This window comes from Acipenser ruthenus, chromosome 10, assembly GCF_902713425.1.
Source record: "Acipenser ruthenus chromosome 10, fAciRut3.2 maternal haplotype, whole genome shotgun sequence".
NCBI lineage: Eukaryota > Metazoa > Chordata > Actinopteri > Acipenseriformes > Acipenseridae > Acipenser > Acipenser ruthenus.
Genome location: NC_081198.1, coordinates 22,670,725 through 22,691,776, shown reverse-complemented (window position 1 = coordinate 22,691,776; position 21,052 = coordinate 22,670,725). Strand labels below are relative to the sequence as shown.

The 21,052-nt window shown below is 45.9% G+C and overlaps 3 non-coding genes and 4 pseudogenes across 3 annotated transcripts; all 7 read left to right on the top strand.

Annotated features, from left to right (window-relative positions):
• Window positions 1-228: 228 nt before the first annotated feature.
• On the top strand, window positions 229-383 carry LOC131738735 (U2 spliceosomal RNA; annotated as a pseudogene).
• A 5,457-nt stretch (window positions 384-5,840) lies between these two features.
• Window positions 5,841-6,057, top strand: LOC131738479 (U2 spliceosomal RNA; annotated as a pseudogene).
• A 591-nt stretch (window positions 6,058-6,648) lies between these two features.
• Window positions 6,649-6,839, top strand: LOC131739105 (U2 spliceosomal RNA). The gene has a single exon (XR_009330272.1). It is a non-coding gene; the product is annotated as a U2 spliceosomal RNA (small nuclear RNA).
• A 578-nt stretch (window positions 6,840-7,417) lies between these two features.
• LOC131738857 (U2 spliceosomal RNA) lies at window positions 7,418-7,534 on the top strand (annotated as a pseudogene).
• Window positions 7,535-12,832: 5,298 nt separating this feature from the next.
• LOC131738630 (U2 spliceosomal RNA) lies at window positions 12,833-12,987 on the top strand (annotated as a pseudogene).
• A 627-nt stretch (window positions 12,988-13,614) lies between these two features.
• On the top strand, window positions 13,615-13,805 carry LOC131739104 (U2 spliceosomal RNA). The gene has a single exon (XR_009330271.1). It is a non-coding gene; the product is annotated as a U2 spliceosomal RNA (small nuclear RNA).
• Window positions 13,806-14,394: 589 nt separating this feature from the next.
• LOC131739103 (U2 spliceosomal RNA) lies at window positions 14,395-14,585 on the top strand. The gene has a single exon (XR_009330270.1). It is a non-coding gene; the product is annotated as a U2 spliceosomal RNA (small nuclear RNA).
• Window positions 14,586-21,052: the final 6,467 nt, after the last annotated feature.

Below are 21,052 nucleotides of genomic sequence, written 5' to 3'. Positions count from 1 at the left end.
GATGGTTCTTTTTTTCCAGTCACTTTTAAAACAGCACAGGTTTTTTTCATGTTGATTTTAATCTGTGTCTGTTTTAACCATGTACAAAGCACAATTGTCTTGGTGTTTTTAAATGTATTTTAAATGCTTTTAAAACAAAATGTATGTCTGTATGCATGAATGTCATCTTTAAAAGAAATGTAAAATGAATGAAAAAACGAATGGGTGTAAATGGAAAAAAAATGTAAAATCTCAATAAAAGAGTATTAATATCTGATACGTCCCCTATCAGGGGACCATATATTAAATTGATTTTTGGAATCGGGAGATGGAACAGGGGCTTGCTCCGTCCACTCCACGCATCGGCCCGGTATTGCAGTACCTCCGGGAACGGTGCACACCTTTCTCTAACGTTGGTCAAAGTCAGATCTGGATCTCTCCTGTGAGCATTTTGTCTAACCCTGCTGGAGGGAGAGTGCCAGTGTTGATGCAAGTTTTCCCGCCGTTTTACTTCTTTTTTTTTCTTTCTCTCTTTCTTTCTTTCTCTCTTTCTTTCTCTTTCTTTCTTGCTTTCTTTCTTTCTTTTATTCACATGTGGTGATGATGTAGACAGCAGCAGTTTGTTTCCTGGGAGCATGCAGCTAACCAGACAAGTGTGGTGGAACATGTCCCTATGCCAGGACCTTCTTAGCAAGCCAGCCAGCCAGCGAGGCACAGTTGTAGTTACCCAAGGCACCTTGCACAGCATAGCAGCTTGGCATGACTATTTGTAAGACGCACTCCGCCAGTTTATGTTTTGTTTTTGGTGTTATGTGTGTGTTTTTGCTTTGTTTTGTTTTCTCCTGCTTAAATTGCACATTTCCCCTCTGGAAGCAGCAGCCCGTTTTTTGGGGGTCTGCTTGTGCTTGGAATTTTGCACCCACCTTTGAATCCCCCTGTGCCGTCCGGGCTGGGGGGCCCCGGGCAAGGGCCAAGTCGCCATCGCTTCTCGGCCTCTTGTCTAAAGCTCGGATATTGGTGGCTTGACCACTGTATTTGAGGGTCGACTGGACGAGAAGGGCGGTGTACCGAAGGAGGGGGTGAAGATGGCTGCAACCAACGAGGTGAAGAGGACAGCAAGATTTGAGTGGAACGGTCCGATTGAAGAAGAGATGCCGGAGAGAGAAAACTTCATTGAAATGGTTATTTTTCGTTTACTGAAGATCAAGCCTGAAGATATCCTTGGCATCCAAAGAAACGGAAAAGAAAAATTCTTCGATGTGGCGATGAAGGGTGAGCTTTCTTTTAAAATGCTTTTGGATAAATGTAAAGAAGAGAAGGAGAACAATCCCTTGTCAAATTATAAAGTGGAGTCAAGAGCGAAAAGAAATCACAGGTTGCTGACAATTAATATGTTTGATATGAATATGTCAAGTGTACAAGTGGAACTTTTCCTCAGTAGATATGTTAAAATTATATCACCAGCAACATATCGAAGAGATAGATTTGGAATTTGGAATGGGCAGAGGCAGTATCATGTGCTTCTGAAAGAGGACGAAGAAGGATTCCAAGGGCTTTTTCACCCACCAGCCTATTTCAAAATAGAAGGAGTAAAAGGATATATTCTATACTCTGGACAACCCTGGTTTTGCAGAAGATGTCAAGAATTTGGACATCGAGAGAGTCCCTGTACGAGAATGAAATGCTTAAATTGCAGTGAAATGGGACATTTTGCGTTCAATTGTCCCAAACCTAAGACATGCAATAAATGTGGAGAAATTGTCCAAATGAAAAGAAGACCTATGCTAGAGCGGCACAAGAGTGTGAAGATGAGGATGTAGTTACCACAGTAATAAAAGAGTTAAGAGCGTTAGTACCTCCTGCTGTTCAAGAGGATAAAGCGGAAGGGATGGGAACACCAAGTGATTCTGCACTTCTTCAGGGGTGTAATGTGGCCAGTGGAGAAGTGGAGGAGGCCGGGAGAATGGAGAAAGAAGACAGCGATGGAACACAAGACGGAACAATAATTCCAGACACTATTGTGCCAGGAACATCAGCGTCATGGGGAGAGAAAATGGAGGCGGAAGATGAGAAGGAGGGAAGATGGAGTATTGCAAAAGGTGTTGGGAAAAGAAAATTAGATGAAGAAGGTGAAACGAACTCGATTGAAAGCACTAACAACTATAATGTGTTGTACCAACCAGACTCACCTGCTATCTCCGATGTGTCTTTGGACGTGGAGTGCAGGGATCTGCCGGAGTTTTCTTCATCTGCCGAGGAAGAGAGGTCAGGGATGGAAGACACATCAGGAGAATATCTAGGAAAGAAAGATGTGGAAGGTTTCAAAGGGACAACAGGGTTCGTGAAAAACCCAAACAATGAACAGAAAGAGAAAAAGAAGAAAAAATAATATTTGTTTAACCTTTTTAATGAAGGATTACAAATTTGTTTCTTTAAATGTAAGAGGAATAAGAGAGTCGGACAAAAGGAAGACTTTGTTTTATTCTCTTTCAAAAATTGATTTTGAGGTGGCTTTTCTCCAAGAGTGCCATCTGAAAGACATTGAGGACTGCAAACGCTTTGAATCTCAATGGGATGGGGGAAAATCCATATGGAGCATTGGGAACGTTCACGCAGATGGGGTAGGATTATTATTTAAAGATGGAGATTACATTATTGAAAGTAAAATGAGTATAGTTCCGGGGAGATTGCTTTGTGTTGATGCATTATGGAATGACATAAGATTTCGTTTTCTTAATATATATGCACCAACAATAAAAAGTAATAGATTAGAGTTGTTTAAAAAAATGTTTGATTTGTTAGTCACTAATAGAATAATCATTTTGGGAGGGGATTTTAATATTAACATGGATGATTTGTTAGACAATAATATTATAATTAAAGATTTTTCTGCGGTTTAATTAAAGAAGGTGGTGGGTGATTACACGTTGGTGGATAGTTTTAGGGAGTTTAACAAGAAAGATAAGGGCCACACGTGGAGAAACACAAGAGGGGTGAGCAAAAGATTAGATTATTTTTTTGTAAGTAAGGGATTAGATATTGGTAAATTTGAAATTTTACCGGTATGGCTTACTGATCACGACATGATTATTGTATCAGTGAAGCTAACAGGACCTGATATTGGGAAAGGGTTCTGGAAAATGAATACTTTGTATTTAGAAAATCCTGAATTTAAAAGCGAATGGGTTTTGAAGTATAATCTTTTGAAAGAAATGAGATGTGGGTTTGTTAATTTAAGGGAATGGTGGGAGTATGTAAAGAAAGAAATTACTTATTTTTGCAAAGAATTTGGGAAAAAAGAAAGGAAAAAAGAGACATGAAATGAATAAATTACAAAATAGATTAGGAAAAATGCATACAAAATTGAATGAAGGGGTTCCAGTAAAAATGGGAGAATATGAGAGGGTGAAAAAAGATATTAAATATATTATGAATAAAAAGGTTAAAAATATGATTTTTTTGGCAAATGTGGAAAAGAAAGAGAAAGACGAGAAAATGTCTAAATATTTTTTTCAATGTATAAAAGAAAAAAGGAGTAAATCTCTAATAACAGAGCTGGTTACTGAAAATGGACCTGTGAGTGGGAAGGAGGATTTATTAGATTATGTTCAGAAATTTTATTTGGAGTTATTCAAGAAGAGGGATATTGATAAGGGAGTGGGAGAGGTATTTCTAAATAATATAAATAAGAAATTAAGTGATGTGGAGAAAAATAATTTAGAGAAGGAAATAACAGGAGAAGAGGTGCAAACAGCACTAAAGTCTTTAAATAATGGGAAGTCACCTGGGTGTGACGGTATTCCCAAAGAGTTTTATGACTGTTTTTGGGATGTGATGGGGGGAGATATGGTTGCGGTGTTTGAGGAGATTTTAGCAGAAGGAGTCATGACAAACTCAATGAAAACAGGGATAATAAGTTTATTATTTAAAAAGGGAGAAAAGAATTTATTAAAAAATTGGAGACCAGTTACTTTGATTTGTGTAGATAATAAAATTTTGAGTAAGGTAATTACTAATAGGTTAAAGAAGGTAATGCCAATAATTATTAATGAGGATCAAACATGTGGGGTAACAGAGAGACACAGTGGGATGAATTTATATTTAATTAGGGATGTGATGAGTTGGGTGGAGGATAGGCGTTTACCTTTGTGTATATTTAGAATAGATCAGGAAAAGGCTTTTGATAGGGTGAGTCACGATTTTTTGTTTCAGATTATGGGGAGGATGAATTTTGGTAGCATTTTTTTGAGTTGGGTGAAAATATTATATAACGAGGTGTTTAGTAGGGTGAAGGTTAATGGGCATTTGAGTAGAAAAGTGAAGCAGGAGGGTGGAGTGAGACAGGGGTGCCCATTGTCACCCTTGTTATATGTCATATTTATGGAGCCTTTTGCAGAGTGTTTAAGAAATGACAAATTCATAGATGGAGTACAGATTCCAGGAAGTAGAGGAGAGAGACTCAAAATCACACAATATGCTGATGATACGACTTTGTTTTTAACATCTGACGGAGATATTGAGAGAAGCATTCAGTTAATTGATTTATATAGTAAAGCTAGTGGGTCTAAGGTCAACTTGAGTAAATCTGCCATGATGTACTGTGGTAGCTGGAGTATGAGGAGGGATTGTAAAGGAGGGGTAAGTGTATGTGAGGATGGGTTAAAGATTTTGGGAGTTTTCTTTTATAAAAAGGATGGGGCAAAGAATAACTGGGAGGAGAAAATTGAAAAAGGGATAGCCAGAATGAATAGATGGAGATGTAGGAGGCTAACTCTAACAGGTAAAATAATGATTATTAAGGCTGATATTTTGCCTGCTTTGGTTTATTTAGTCAAGGTGTTTCCAATACCTGTGAGAAGTAAATTAAAATTAACAAGAGCTGTGTTTTCTTTCATTTGGGGTGGGAAATATGAACGAGTAAAGAGGGAGGTGATGTATGGGAGAATAGAGGAAGGTGGCAGGGAAGTAGTCTGTTTGCCTTTAAAATTGGATTGCCTTTTTGTTCATGATATGTGTAAGAATGTTTTAAATTCAATAAATCATAAAAGTTATTTTTTTTCAAGGTTATGGCTAGGATTTAATTTAAGGAAAATGATTAATTGGCACAATAATCAACCGAATGCAGAAAAGAAGCCGAAGGAGTATGATTATGTAATATCTTTTTTGAAAATTCATGCAAAGATAATAAATAAAGAAATATTATTAAATCATAGGAAAATGTACTGGGTAATTAGAGATGGGTGTGGGGTTAAGGTGGATGTGCATTTGAGAAATGTGAAATGGGGAATAATACAACCTAAATCTTTTGATAATGATTTAAAAGATTTAACTTGGTTAAGTGCTATGAACAGGTTACCTGTAAAAGATGTTCTGTTTCGACATGGGTGTGCAGTAAATAATAAATGTAAAAGAGAAGGGTGTAATAAAGAAGAGACAATAATGCATGTTTTCTGGGAATGTAAGTTTGCAAAGGAATTCTGGGGAAAAGCATTAAAAATAATAAAGATATTTACGGGTGACCTGATCATAGACGGGAATAGCATTGTGTTAGGAGAAAAAGTGGATGTAATTGATAAGGAAAGGTTTCTGCCTGCATGGAGTTTGATTTGTATGGGGAAAAAGATGTTATGGGATAAAAGAAACATAAATGTAAATAAAGAGAAAGACAAAACTACAGGATTGGAAACATATTTTGCTTATATAGGGGACATAAAAAATATAATTAAGATAGAAACAAAAATGTATGGGAATGTATATTGTAAAACAAAATGGGAAAGTTTATTGAAAATGCTTGAAGGTTAATTTTCTTAAAAGAATTTGTGGATTGTTTGTGTATATGATTTGTGTTTTGAGATTTGTAAATATTTTTGTGATTGATTGTATAATAAAAACTGTATTTAAAAAAAAAAAAAAAAAAAAAAAAAATCTGTTCTTATCAGTTTAATATCTGATACGTCCCCTATCAGGGGACCATATATTAAATTGATTTTTGGAATCGGGAGATGGAACAGGGGCTTGCTCCGTCCACTCCACGCATCGGCCCGGTATTGCAGTACCTCCGGGAACGGTGCACACCTTTCTCTAACGTTGGTCAAAGTCAGATCTGGATCTCTCCTGTGAGCATTTTGTCTACCCCTGCTGGAGGGAGAGTGCCAGTGTTGATGCAAGTTTTCCCGCCGTTTTACTTCTTTTTTTTCTTTCTCTCTTTCTTTCTTTCTCTCTTTCTTTCTTTCTCTCTTTCTTTCTCTTTCTTTCTTGCTTTCTTTCTTTCTTTTATTCACATGTGGTGATGATGTAGACAGCAGCAGTTTGTTTCCTGGGAGCATGCAGCTAACCAGACAAGTGTGGTGGAACATGTCCCTATGCCAGGACCTTCTTAGCAAGCCAGCCAGCCAGCGAGGCACATTTGTAGTTACCCAAGGCACCTTGCACAGCATAGCAGCTTGGCATGACTATTTGTAAGACGCACTCCGCCAGTTTATGTTTTGTTTTTGGTGTTATGTGTGTGTTTTTGCTTTGTTTTGTTTTCTCCTGCTTAAATTGCACATTTCCCCTCTGGAAGCAGCAGCCCGTTTTTGGGGGGTCTGCTTGTGCTTGGAATTTTGCACCCACCTTTGAATCCCCCTGTGCCGTCCGGGCTGGGGGGCCCCGGGCAAGGGCCAAGTCGCCATCGCTTCTCGGCCTTTTGGCTAAGATCAAGTGTAGTATCTGTTCTTATCAGTTTAATATCTGATACGTCCCCTATCAGGGGACCATATATTAAATTGATTTTTGGAATCGGGAGATGGAACAGGGGCTTGCTCCGTCCACTCCACGCATCGGCCCGGTATTGCAGTACCTCCGGGAACGGTGCACACCTTTCTCTAACGTTGGTCAAAGTCAGATCTGGATCTCTCCTGTGAGCATTTTGTCTACCCCTGCTGGAGGGAGAGTGCCAGTGTTGATGCAAGTTTTCCCGCTGTTTTACTTCTTTTTTTTTTTTCTCTCTTTCTTTCGTTCTCTCTTTCTTTCTCTTTCTTTCTTTCTTTCTTTCTTTCTTTCTTTTATTCACATGTGGTGATGATGTAGACAGCAGCAGTTTGTTTCCTGGGAGCATGCAGCTAACCAGACAAGTGTGGTGGAACATGTCCCTATGCCAGGACCTTCTTAGCAAGCCAGCCAGCCAGCGAGGCACATTTGTAGTTACCCAAGGCACCTTGCACAGCATAGCAGCTTGGCATGACTATTTGTAAGACGCACTCCGCCAGTTTATGTTTTGTTTTTGGTGTTATGTGTGTGTTTTTGCTTTGTTTTGTTTTCTCCTGCTTAAATTGCACATTTCCCCTCTGGAAGCAGCAGCCCGTTTTTTGGGGTCTGCTTGTGCTTGGAATTTTGCACCCACCTTTGAATCCCCCTGTGCCGTCCGGGCTGGTTGGCCCAGGGCAAGGGCCAAGTCGCCATCGCTTCTCGGCCTGTTGGCTAAGATCAAGTGTAGTATCTGTTCTTATCAGTTTATCAGTTTAATATCTAATATCTTAATATCACTCTGGCTTCTCTTCAGTTCGAATAAATCTTTCTAAGACTAAGGCTTAGAGGGTAGTGGCATTGCCCGCTCCCTCCGAGGGTCTGTGAGAAGTTTGTTCGGGTGAGGAGGAACAGAATTTTTTTTTATTTTTGACTGGCTTTCTTCAGCTCGGCAACTTTTTGGAAGACTAATGCTCAGTCTGGTTTTGGCTTGCCCAATCCAGGCCGAGGGTCTTTCAAGATTTTGTTGACTGTTGAGAGCAGTTTTTCTTTTTCAGGCGGTTCCAGTTTTTTTCTTTTTCAGGCGGTTCCGGCTTTTCCAGACGTTCCTGGAGTTAGAGAGAAGGGGGACCTACCATCCAGACGACCTTTGAGGACCCTTTGATGACCTAGACGACCTCATCCCCAGCCCTTGATTGTAATCGAGATCCAGACCGAGAGAGCAGCAGGCGCCCAGAAGAGGGCGCCATCTGGGAGGAGCAGAGGGCGGCCCCGGACCCCGAGGAGGCGTCACAGCCACGATTCTTCATACATGGTCTCGGTGCCATGCAGCGCCCCCTACTCTGTAACAATACAAAACCAGCTAATGTCCACACAAAGTCCCCAGTCTTGCCCTCGCAGGCAGAGACGGAGGCGAGTGGGACAGCTACACTGCCGCCTAGTGGGCAGGTAGCAGCCAGCCAGGGCATCCCCAGCCAGCCTTCCCAGTCGTTGGCACAAACCCTAGCACACCTCGCAGAAGAGGTGTTCACTAATGCACCGAGGGAGAGGTCGGGGTCAACACCTTCCCTGACCAGCAGTACCTCGGTAGCAATGACCCTCTTCAAGCGAAGGGCCTCCCTTCAAAGCATCCTTGACCCCCTCCCTTGTATGGGCAAAACCAGGGGCCCCCTAGAGGTCCTCCTAGATACAGCACTGGAAGACATGGGAATACCCCTGGACGCGGTAAGCCAGAAGTCTGCTAACAGCTCCAATTCAACAGACGGTAACAGCCAAAGAATGCTGTCTGTCATAACCCCCCCAGGACAAAGCTGACCCACACGTTCCGAGGGGCCCTGAGCAAGTTCCACCAGACTTACCTTGTGGGGAGTTGAATAGCCCAAACAACTCCACGTACTGTGCATACAAAGACGGTGCCTTCTTGGACGAGGCAGCAGTGAGTACCTTCTCAGGGGTGATGGGAGTTGCAAATAAGCCCAAGCCCCCTCGAAGCAAGCGTAGAGCTAAGAGTAGGAAGAGTGTCCCGACCTCCCAATCATAGTCGCTATGGGGTGGACGCAGCGACTCCTTTTCTTGTTAGCTACCCTGATGGCCCTGATATGTGTGTCTGTTAATGTCAGGAGCATCAGGGAGACACAAAAAAGATTTGATGTACTAAACTATCTAGCTAACTTGAAAGCAGATCTCATCTTTCTGCAGGAGTGTGGTATTTCGTCGAGCCCTGATTATAGGGACCTGAAGGAGAGTTGGACCTTGGGGGACTCCTTCTGGTCGGGCTCCAACATAGCCAGAGCCGACGGAGTAGGTATCCTGTTTAAAAACCCATTTATTACCTCCCGCAGCAGCAGGGAGGTAGAACCTGGTAGAATTCTGAGCGTGGATGTGACATACAACAACACTCCCCTCAGACTGGTCAATGTCTACGCACCCACTAACCAAAACGAAAGAGTTCAATTTTTTCAACAGCTGCGTCCACTCCTGCTGGGGAACGTACCCGTCATCGTGTCAGGTGACTTCAATTGTGCTCTGAGGGACGTAGACCGGAGCAGGCCACGCAACGACCGCTCTAGTAGAGTTTTGTCCTCCGTAATATCTGATTTCTCCCTGTGTGATGCAGGTAAGGACCTGGTGCCTCCCTTTACCTGGGTGAGCTCATCTGGGACCTCCTTCTCCCGTATAGATCTCGTCCTGCATACCAGCTCCCTTACGAAGACGGCAGTAGACACCCAGGCCGTCTTCTTCTCTGACCATAGGCTCCTGCAGGTAACATTGCAAGTCCCTCAGACCTCCCAGATGGGGTCAGGGGTCTGGAAATTAAACACCTCCTTACTCGATGACCCCTACATAGCTGCAGCCTATAAGAGCAGGCTTGTTGAGTGGACCACTTTGCGTGACCTATTCAACTCCCCTATAGAGTGGTGGGAGATGGTCAAAATCAGAACTAAGGGTTATTTCAAAGCAGCAGGCAAGAGGAAAGCAAAAGAAAGGAGGGCCAAATATAAACACCTGAATGCTGCCCTCCAGCGTCTGAGCCTGCTTCAGCTTCGGGGGTTCCCTGTAAGCGACGAGATAGCCCAGACCAAGCTAGATCTCTCAGTGCTTTGTAGGGAGGAACAACGAAAGGTCATGCACAATGCAAAAGTGCAAAAAATGGAGGAAGACGAAAAGTGTACTCGCTTCTTCTTCCAGAAAACGAGGGAGAAGCGGCACTTGATGTCCTCCATGCTCGACAGCAGGGGGAGGATAGTAGAGGATAGTGAGGGAGTGAAAAAAGTGGTAGAGAACTTCTATAGGGACCTGTATAACATCAAAGCTACAGATGACACCCTGATAGAGTGGTTCCTGAGCCAGTTGGAGCCTGACGCAGTGCTGGACGACGAGGAGGAGGAGGAGAAGGACCCAGAACTCACGCTGGAGGAGCTCACCCAGGCGGTTAAGACCATGAACACCGGTAAGACGCCAGGTCCAGATGGCATCCCGGGTGAGTATTACCATCTTTTTTGGGACACGCTAAAAGTCCATTTAGCGGAGGTCTACAGAGCGGTCTACAGGGAGAAGCGGTTGGGCCCTTCTATGCGGGAGAGTGTAATTACTCTCCTTCATAAGAAAGGGGAAGTTAAAGATCTACGGAATTGGCGCCCAATCAGCCTCCTTTGCGTGGATTACAAGATACTAGCCAAAGCTCTGATGCTCCGGCTACAAGTACACCTCCCTTTGGTCATTGGCCCCGACCAGGCTTGTGGCGTCCCAGGGAGGTCCATCACCGATATTTTAATGTTAACAAGGGACATTCTGGCTTATTCTAGAGAACGTAACCATCCCCTCTGCCTGTTCAACCTTGACCAGGAGAAGGCGTTCGATAGGGTAAGCCATGAATATATGTACAAAGTGATGGACCAGATGAAATTCGCTCCTGGACTTAGGGGGTGGGTTAAAACCATCTATACAAATATTAGTACCCGAGTCTTGGTGAACAGACACCTGACTGGTAAAATATCTATCCAGTCAGGGGTCAGACAGGGTTGCCCACTATCCCCACTGCTATATGTCGTGTGCATTGAACCCCTCCTGCAGGCAATTCGTAGGGATACCAATATAACTGGTTTCCAGCTGCCTGGATCCAACGGGGTCCAGGTCAAAACAACAGCATATATGGACGATGTGTCACTCATTTGCACCAACACATCGTCGGTACCTCGGATTAGTAATATCCTTGAGAAGTACTGCACGGCGACCGGGGCAGTGATTAATAAGTCCAAGAGCGAAGTCTACGTGTCTAAAAATTGGCAGGTAGATAGGGAACTGTCGGACATGTACCCTGTCAAAAAAGACAAAATCAAGATTCTGGGCCTCATTTTCGAGAACAATAGCTCGGGGGCCCAGAGCTGGACGGCGGCCATTAACCAGGTCCGTAAAAAGATTGGCGGATGGAGCACAAGATCCTTAACAATGACGGGTAGAGTATTAATAACCAAGTCTATACTGTTCCCCATCCTCTCTTATGTAGGAAAAATCTTTCCCCCAGACAGGACCACCAAAAAAGTGGTGGACCGCATTATCCACCGCTTTATCTGGGGCAGCAAGATGGAGAGGGTAAAGCGAGCCACCCTGAGTAAAGCCGACAAGAAGGGAGGTAAGGGGGTCCCGGACGTTGTGCAGCTCACCCGAGTGCAGGGGCTCACGCAAACTATCAAGAACATCCAGGCCCTGGACAGGAAGGTATGTTACATGAATCGTTTCTATTTTGCCACCTGTCTCAGGGCCTTGGGCCTCTGCACTATTGATAACACCGTGCCGTACTCCTGGGACCCCCCATTGTATTATAGAACCTTAAGGGACACTATATATAAATTGGGCTTAGATAAAGCAAAATTAGCCTCCTGGGAATACAAGGCTGTAACTAAATATCTTGCCGGTTCCCAGGAAATTGAAAAAGTAGCTACTTTCTCCCTCACCCAAAGCCAAAAAATCTGGGAGAATGTGTCTCACAGCTGCCTCAGTAATGTCCAGAAGGATATAGCATGGAACACCGTCCACAGTGCACTCCCCACTCGAGCGTTCATGTTCAGGAGGGGACTAGCCCAAGTAGAAACATGCCCCTATGCAAAGTGCTGCAAGAGAGAAACACCAGCCCATATCTTCTGGGAGTGTGATGTGGCTGGCAGTGTCTGGCTCTCTGTCTCTGTCTTCCTAAACAGGTTTGCTGACACGGCCAAGATGACCGCTGAGACTGTGCTCTATGGGCCTGCGGGAGGAATCACTACCAGCACAGCTAAGTGCGTTTGGCGTGTCATCAATGTTGTCAAGCAGATCCTGTGGGAAGGCCGTAACGTCTGTGTCTATCACAAGCAGGAGCTAGACACTATCACCACGACCAGAAGGGCACAAACTCTTATCAAGGACTTTGTAATTCTGGACATCCGGACCCTCGGGAAGGACAAGGCCTGCGCGGAGTGGAGGATCGCCGGACTTCAGGACGTGAAGATGGAATAAAGGAAAAAACTGGAACCGCTAGCTCCTAGGAGCGAGACTACGGGGCACTGCTAAGCCTTTTATTTATTTTGTCATGCCAGCATTCCGCCCTTTTTAGCTGGCATGACCGTTTTTGAACGGTGCCCTGGTTTTATGTAGTCTTTTTGTTTCAGTTTTATGGACTTTTATTTGATTTACTTTGAATGTTTTATTTGATTTTGTTTTGTTTTGTTTTATGTATCTAAAAGATTTTTAAAGTCAACTATTAAAAGTTACATTTTAAGTGTTTTAAAATTTTAGAATTTTAACTCACTGTTTTATACACTGTCCCTTTTCCCCTGTCCCTGTTTTAGATCTATAGTTTTATGTTCACTTTTGAACTTTTTTAGAGAGCACTCCCCGGCCCTCACAAGCACTGGTTTTTTATAGATGGTTCTTTTTTTCCAGTCACTTTTAAAGCAGCACAGGTTTTTTTCATGTTGATTTTAATCTGTGTCTGTTTTAACCATGTATAAAGCACAATTGTCTTGGTGTTTTTAAATGTATTTTAAATGCTTTTAAAACAAAATGTATATCTGTATGCATGAATGTCATCTTTAAAAGAAATGTAAAATGAATGAAAAAAAAAACGAATGGGTGTAAATGTAAAAAATGTAAAATCTCAATAAAAGAGTATTAATATCTGATACGTCCCCTATCAGGGGACCATATATTAAATTGATTTTTGGAATCTGGAGATGGAACAGGGGCTTGCTCCTTCCACTCCATGCATCGGCCCGGTATTGCAGTACCTCCGGGAACGGTGCACACCTTTCTCTAACGTTGGTCAAAGTCAGATCTGGATCTCTCCTGTGAGCATTTTGTCTACCCCTGCTGGAAGGAGAGTGCCAGTGTTGAAGCAAGTTTTCCCGCCGTTTTACTTCTTTTATTTTTCTTTCTCTCTTTCTTTCTTTCTCTCTTTCTTTCTTTCTCTCTTTCTTTCTCTCTTTCTTTCTCTCTTTCTCTCTTTCTTTCTCTCTTTCTTTCTTGCTGTCTTTCTTTCTTTTATTCACATGTGGTGATGATGTAGACAGCAGCAGTTTGTTTCCTGGGAGCATGCAGCTAACCAGACAAGTGTGGTGGAACATGTCCCTATGCCAGGACCTTCTTAGCAAGCCAGCCAGCCAGCGAGGCACAGTTGTAGTTACCCAAGGCACCTTGCACAGCATAGCAGCTTGGCATGACTATTTGTAAGACGCACTCCGCCAGTTTATGTTTTGTTTTTGGTGTTATGTGTGTGTTTTTGCTTTGTTTTGTTTTCTCCTGCTTAAATTGCACATTTCCCCTCTGGAAGCAGCAGCCCGTTTTTTGGGGATCTGCTTGTGCTTGGAATTTTGCACCCACCTTTGAATCCCCCTGTGCCGTCCGGGCTGGGGGGCCCCGGGCAAGGGCCAAGTCGCCATCGCTTCTCGGCCTTTTGGCTAAGATCAAGTGTAGTATCTGTTCTTATCAGTTTAATATCTGATACGTCCCCTATCAGGGGACCATATATTAAATTGATTTTTGGAATCGGGAGATGGAACAGGGGCTTGCTCCGTCCACTCCACGCATCGGCCCGGTATTGCAGTACCTCCGGGAACGGTGCACACCTTTCTCTAACGTTGGTCAAAGTCAGATCTGGATCTCTCCTGTGAGCATTTTGTCTACCCCTGCTGGAGGGAGAGTGCCAGTGTTGATGCAAGTTTTCTCGCCGTTTTACTTCTTTTTTTTCTTTCTCTCTTTCTATCTTTCTCTCTTTCTTTCTCTCTTTCTCTCTTTCTTTCTTTCTTGCTGTCTTTCTTTCTTTTATTCACATGTGGTGATGATGTAGACAGCAGCAGTTTGTTTCCTGGGAGCATGCAGCTAACCAGACAAGTGTGGTGGAACATGTCCCTATGCCAGGACCTTCTTAGCAAGCCAGCCAGCCAGCGAGGCACAGTTGTAGTTACCCAAGGCACCTTGCACAGCATAGCAGCTTGGCATGACTATTTGTAAGACGCACTCCGCCAGTTTATGTTTTGTTTTTGGTGTTATGTGTGTGTTTTTGCTTTGTTTTGTTTTCTCCTGCTTAAATTGCACATTTCCCCTCTGGAAGCAGCAGCCCGTTTTTTGGGGGTCTGCTTGTGCTTGGAATTTTGCACCCACCTTTGAATCCCCCTGTGCCGTCCGGGCTGGGGGGCCCCGGGCAAGGGCCAAGTCGCCATCGCTTCTCGGCCTTTTGGCTAAGATCAAGTGTAGTATCTGTTCTTATCAGTTTAATATCTGATACGTCCCCTATCAGGGGACCATATATTAAATTGATTTTTGGAATCGGGAGATGGAACAGGGGCTTGCTCCGTCCACTCCACGCATCGGCCCGGTATTGCAGTACCTCCGGGAACGGTGCACACCTTTCTCTAACGTTGGTCAAAGTCAGATCTGGATCTCTCCTGTGAGCATTTTGTCTACCCCTGCTGGAAGGAGAGTGCCAGTGTTGAAGCAAGTTTTCCCGCCGTTTTACTTCTTTTATTTTTCTTTCTCTCTTTCTTTCTTTCTCTCTTTCTTTCTTTCTCTCTCTTTCTTTCTCTTTCTTTCTTGCTTTCTTTCTTTCTTTTATTCACATGTGGTGATGATGTAGACATCAGCAGTTTGTTTCCTGGGAGCATGCAGCTAACCAGACAAGTGTGGTGGAACATGTCCCTATGCCAGGTCCTTCTTAGCCAGCCATATACTCCGGCTTCTCTTCAGTTCGAATAAATCTTTCTAAGACTAAGGCTTAGAGGGTAGTGGCATTGCCCGCTCCCTCCGAGGGTCTGTGAGAGGTTTGTTCGGGTGAGGAGGAACAAAATTTTTTTTATTTTTGACTGGCTTTCTTCAGCTCGGCAACTTTTTGGAAGACTAATGCTCAGTCTGGTTTTGGCTTGCCCAATCCAGGCCGAGGGTCTTTCAAGATTTTGTTGACTGTTGAGAGCAGTTTTTTCTTTTTCAGGCGGTTCCAGTTTTTTCTTTTTCAGGCGGTTCCGGCTTTTCCAGACGTTCCTGGAGTTAGAGAGAAGGAGGACCTACCATCCAGACGACCTTTGAGGACCCTTTGATGACCTAGATGACCTCATCCCCAGCCCTTGATTGTAATCGAGATCCAGACCGAGAGAGCAGCAGGCGCCCAGCAGAGGGCGCCATCTGGGAGGAGCAGAGGGCGGCCCCGGACCCCGAGGAGGCGTCACAGCCACGATTCTTCCTACGTGGTCTCGGTGCCAAGCAGCGCCCCCTACTCCGCCAGGGAAGGACACCGTTCACCTGGGGAGGGGGTCCCTCTTGCGAGGCGACCATCTCCTCAGGGACTAAAGTAATAGTTCCTTCAACTGCCCAGATTTGCTGCTTACGTTGTTTCTTTTCCGTAGAGAGAGACAACCCGGACGTCCAGAGGCTTCTCCCACCCCAATCGGAGGAGCCAGCTGAAGGATGGCGTTCCGGCCAACCCAGGAGACTAGGAGGCACAATGCGGTGCGCTTCACAAGGACCCAGCAAGAGGAAACGGAACCAGGACTGACGAGACTGGAGTTCAGCCGGACCATTCTTCAGAGGGGTATGGGTTTTTCCCCTTCTGACTTGAATTGTTTGGTGAAATTGCCAGGGCTTAAGGAAGTGTTTGAGGTCAGTTTTAGGAACCCCCAAAAGTTACAAGAAATGTGGTCCTTTTGGGGGGAGAATAAATATCTCGCTCCATACAAAGAATTTTGTGTGGATGCACTGACAGACAGAGAAATGAAAGTTGTTACTGTCCAATTTTTCAATGAGGCTGTTAGCGACTATGATATTACAACATGGCTTAACCGCTATGGGAGGGTGTCATCAGAAGGGAGGAAAATTACTGACGAAGATGGGGTTTGGACAGGAGCCAGAAAGTGGCTGGTACGCCTCAATGTCGATCCATCGGGCATTGGAGGCGTCCGCCACATTCCAAACTCCATAGTGTTAGGGCCCAACAGAGGGCTGGTATTCTATAATGGGATGCCAAAACTCTGCAGGAAATGTGGGGAATTAGGACACCTGGCGGCCGCATGTACTGTAGTCAAGTGCAGGAACTGCGGCGCCCCCCACGAGACCAGCCACTGCAGAGAAGAGAGGCAGTGCAATTTGTGTGGAAAGAAGGGGCACCTGTTTAAGGACTGCCCCTCTTCCTATGCCAACATGGCCAGAGCCAGCAAGGCAAATACGAACAAGCCTAGGCCTGAGCAGGAAGAGGGAGCAAGTAACAAAGATCAGTCCACATCAAAACCCAGACTCCAGCACCACCATCATCACCAGCACCCCCCTCACTCCCCCGCCCCCGAGACATGTCCCGTTTTACGAGGACCCCTTCCCCCAGCCCAGAGAGAGAGTACAACAGCTACTCCACTAGCTCCTCCAGTAGCTCCTCTGATACAGAACACGAGGCAGGGAGGGAGCCCGGACCCAGCAGCGGCCCCCCCCTGAGTAGGGCCCTCTCAGCGCCAGCACTCCCCCTCGGCTCTCGTTATGACGCCATAAGGATTGAGTCCGTGGGGGAGGAAAGCGAAAGCGACAGTGAAAGTGAGAGTGAGAAGGAGGGGAAGGGAGTGAAGAACCAGCAGAGGGTGGGGAAAAGAAAGGGTAGAGACGAGGGGGGGAAAAGAAAGAAGATCAAGATCAAAGACAGCAAGTTGCAGGTGGCCCCCATAGATCCAAAACCAGATAATGTCCACACAAAGTCCCCAGTCTTGCCCTCGCAGGCAGAGACGGAGGCGAGTGGGACGGCTACACTGCCGCCTAGTGGGCAGGTAGCAGCCAGCCAGGGCATCCCCAGCCAGCCTTCCCAGTCGTTGGCACAAACCCTAGCACACCTCGCAGAAGAGGTGTTCACTAATGCACCGAGGGAGAGGTCGGGGTCAACACCTTCCCTGACCAGCAGTACCTCGGTAGCAATGACCCTCTTCAAGCGAAGGGCCTCCCTTCAAAGCATCCTTGACCCCCTCCCTTGTATGGGCAAAACCAGGGGCCCCCTAGAGGTCCTCCTAGATACAGCACTGGAGGACATGGGAATACCCCTGGACGCGGTAAGCCAGAAGTCTGCTAACAGCTCCAATTCAGCAGACGGTAACAGCCAAAGAATGCTGTCTGTCATAACCCCCCCCAGGACAAAGCTGACCCACACGTTCCGAGGGGCCCTGAGCAAGTTCCACCAGACTTACCTTGTGGGGAGTTGAATAGCCCAAACAACTCCACGTACTGTGCATATAAAGACGGTGCCTTCTTGGACGAGGCAGCAGTGAGTACCTTCTCAGGGGTGATGGGAGTTGCAAATAAGCCCAAGCCCCCTCGAAGCAAGCGTAGAGCTAAGAGTAGGAAGAGTGTCCCGACCTCCCAATCATAGTCGCTATGGGGTGGACGCAGCGACTCCTTTTCTTGTTAGCTACCCTGATGGCCCTGATATGTGTGTCTGTTAATGTCAGGAGCATCAGGGAGACACAAAAAAGATTTGATGTACTAAACTATCTAGCTAACTTGAAAGCAGATCTCATCTTTCTGCAGGAGTGTGGTATTTCGTCGAGCCCTGATTATAGGGACCTGAAGGAGAGTTGGACCCTGGGGGACTCCTTCTGGTCGGGCTCCAACATAGCCAGAGCCGACGGAGTAGGTATCCTGTTTAAAAACCCATTTATTACCTCCCGCAGCAGCAGGGAGGTAGAACCTGGTAGAATTCTGAGCGTGGATGTGACATACAACAACACTCCCCTCAGACTGGTCAATGTCTACGCACCCACTAACCAAAACGAAAGAGTTCAATTTTTTCCACAGCTGCGTCCACTCCTGCTGGGGAACGTACCCGTCATCGTGTCAGGTGACTTCAATTGTGCTCTGAGGGACGTAGACCGGAGCAGGCCACGCAACGACCGCTCTAGTAGAGTTGTGTCCTCCGTAATATCTGATTTCTCCCTGTGTGATGCAGGTAAGGACCTGGTGCCTCCCTTTACCTGGGTGAGCTCATCTGGGACCTCCTTCTCCCGTATAGATCTCGTCCTGCATACCAGCTCCCTTACGAAGACGGCAGTAGACACCCAGGCCGTCTTCTTCTCTGACCATAGGCTCCTGCAGGTAACATTGCAGGTCCCTCAGACCTCCCAGATGGGGTCAGGGGTCTGGAAATTAAACACCTCCTTACTCGATGACCCCTCCATAGCTGCAGCCTATAAGAGCAGGCTTGTTGAGTGGACCACTTTGCGTGACCTATTCAACTCCCCTATAGAGTGGTGGGAGATGGTCAAAATGAGAACTAAGGGTTATTTCATAGCAGCAGGCAAGAGGAAAGCAAAAGAAAGGAGGGCCAAATATAAATACCTGAATGCTGCCCTCCAGCGTCTGAGCCTGCTTCAGCTTCGGGGGTTCCCTGTAAGCGACGAGATAGCCCAGACCAAGCTAGATCTTTCAGTGCTTTGTAGGGAGGAACAACGAAAGGTCATGCACAATGCAAAGGTGCAAAAAATGGAGGAAGACGAAAAGTGTACTCGCTTCTTCTTCCAGAAAACGAGGAAGAAGCGGCACTTGATGTCCTCCATGCTCGACAGCAGGGGGAGGATAGTAGAGGATAGTGAGGGAGTGAAAAAAGTGGTAGAGAACTTCTATAGGGACCTGTATAACATCAAAGCTACAGATGACACCCTGATAGAGTGGTTCCTGAGCCAGTTGGAGCCTGACTCAGTGCGGGACGAGGAGGAGGAGGAGAAGGACCCAGAACTCACACTGGAGGAGCTCACCCAGGCTGTTAAGACCATGAACACCGGTAAGACGCCAGGTCCAGATGGCATCCCGGGTGAGTATTACCATCTTTTTTGGGACACGCTAAAAGTCCATTTAGCGGAGGTCTACAGAGCGGTCTACAGGGAGAAGCGGTTGGGCCCTTCTATGCGGGAGAGTGTAATTACTCTCCTTCATAAGAAAGGGGAAGTTAAAGATCTACGGAATTGGCGCCCAATCAGCCTCCTTTGCGTGGATTACAAGATACTAGCCAAAGCTCTGATGCTCCGGCTACAAGTACACCTCCCTTTGGTCATTGGCCCCGACCAGGCTTGTGGCGTCCCAGGGAGGTCCATCACGGATATTTTAATGTTAACAAGGGACATTCTGGCTTATTCTAGAGAACGGAACCATCCCCTCTGCCTGTTCAACCTTGACCAGGAGAAGGCGTTCGATAGGGTAAGCCATGAATATATGTACAAAGTGATGGACCAGATGAAATTCGCTCCTGGACTTAGGGGGTGGGTTAAAACCATCTATACAAATATTAGTACCCGAGTCTTGGTGAACAGGCACCTGACTGGTAAAATATCTATCCAGTCAGGGGTCAGACAGGGTTGCCCACTATCCCCACTGCTATATGTCGTGTGCATTGAACCCCTCCTGCAGGCAATTCGTAGGGATACCAATATAACTGGTTTCCAGCTGCCTGGATCCAACGGGGTCCAGGTCAAAACAACAGCATATATGGACGATGTGTCACTCATTTGCACCAACACATCGTCGGTACCTCGGATTAGTAATATCCTTGAGAAGTACTGCACGGCGACCGGGGCAGTGATTAATAAGTCCAAGAGCGAAGTCTACGTGTCTAAAAATTGGCAGGTAGATAGGGAACTGTCGGACATGTACCCTGTCAAAAAGGACAAAATCAAGATTCTGGGCCTCATTTTCGAGAACAATAGCTCGGGGGCCCAGAGCTGGACGGCGGCCATTAACCAGGTCCGTAAAAAGATTGGCGGATGGAGCACAAGATCCTTAACAATGACGGGTAGAGTATTAATAACCAAGTCTATACTGTTCCCCATCCTCTCTTATGTAGGAAAAATCTTTCCCCCAGACAGGACCACCAAAAAAGTGGTGGACTGCATTATCCACCGCTTTTTCTGGGGCAGCAAGATGGAGAGGGTAAAGCGAGCCACCCTGAGTAAAGCCGACAAGAAGGGAGGTAAGGGGGTCCCGGACGTTGTGCAGCTCACCCGAGTGCAGGGGCTCACGCAAACTATCAAGAACATCCAGGCCCTGGACAGGAAGGTATGTTACATGAATCGTTTCTATTTTGCCACCTGTCTCAGGGCCTTGGGCCTCTGCACTATTGATAACACCGTGCCGTACTCCTGGGACCCCCCATTGTATTATAGAACCTTAAGGGACACAATATATAAATTGGGCTTAGATAAAGCAAAACTGGCCTCCTGGGAATACAAGGCTGTAACTAAATATCTTGCCGGTTCCCAGGAAATTGAAAAAGTAGCTACTTTCTCCCTCACCCAAAGCCAAAAAATCTGGGAGAATGTGACTCACAGCTGCCTCAGTAATGTCCAGAAGGATATAGCATGGAACACCGTCCACAGTGCACTCCCCACTCGAGCGTTCATGTTCAGGAGGGGACTAGCCCAAGTAGAAACATGCCCCTATGCAAAGTGCCGCAAGAGAGAAACACCAGCCCATATCTTCTGGGAGTGTGATGTGGCTGGCAGTGTCTGGGTCTCTGTCTCTGTCTTCCTAAACAGGTTTGCTGACACGGCCAAGATGTCCGCTGAGACTGTGCTCTATGGGCCTGCGGGAGGAATCACTACCAGCACAGCTAAGTGCATTTGGCGTGTCATCAATGTTGTCAAGCAGATCCTGTGGGAAGGCCGTAACGTCTGTGTCTATCACAAGCAGGAGCTAGACACTATCACCACGACCAGAAGGGCACAAACTCTTATCAAGGACTTTGTAATTCTGGACATCCGGACCCTCGGGAAGGACAAGGCCTGCGCGGAGTGGAGGATCGCCGGACTTCAGGACGTGAAGATGGAATGAGGGGAAAAACTGGAACCGCTAGCTCCTAGGAGCGGGACTA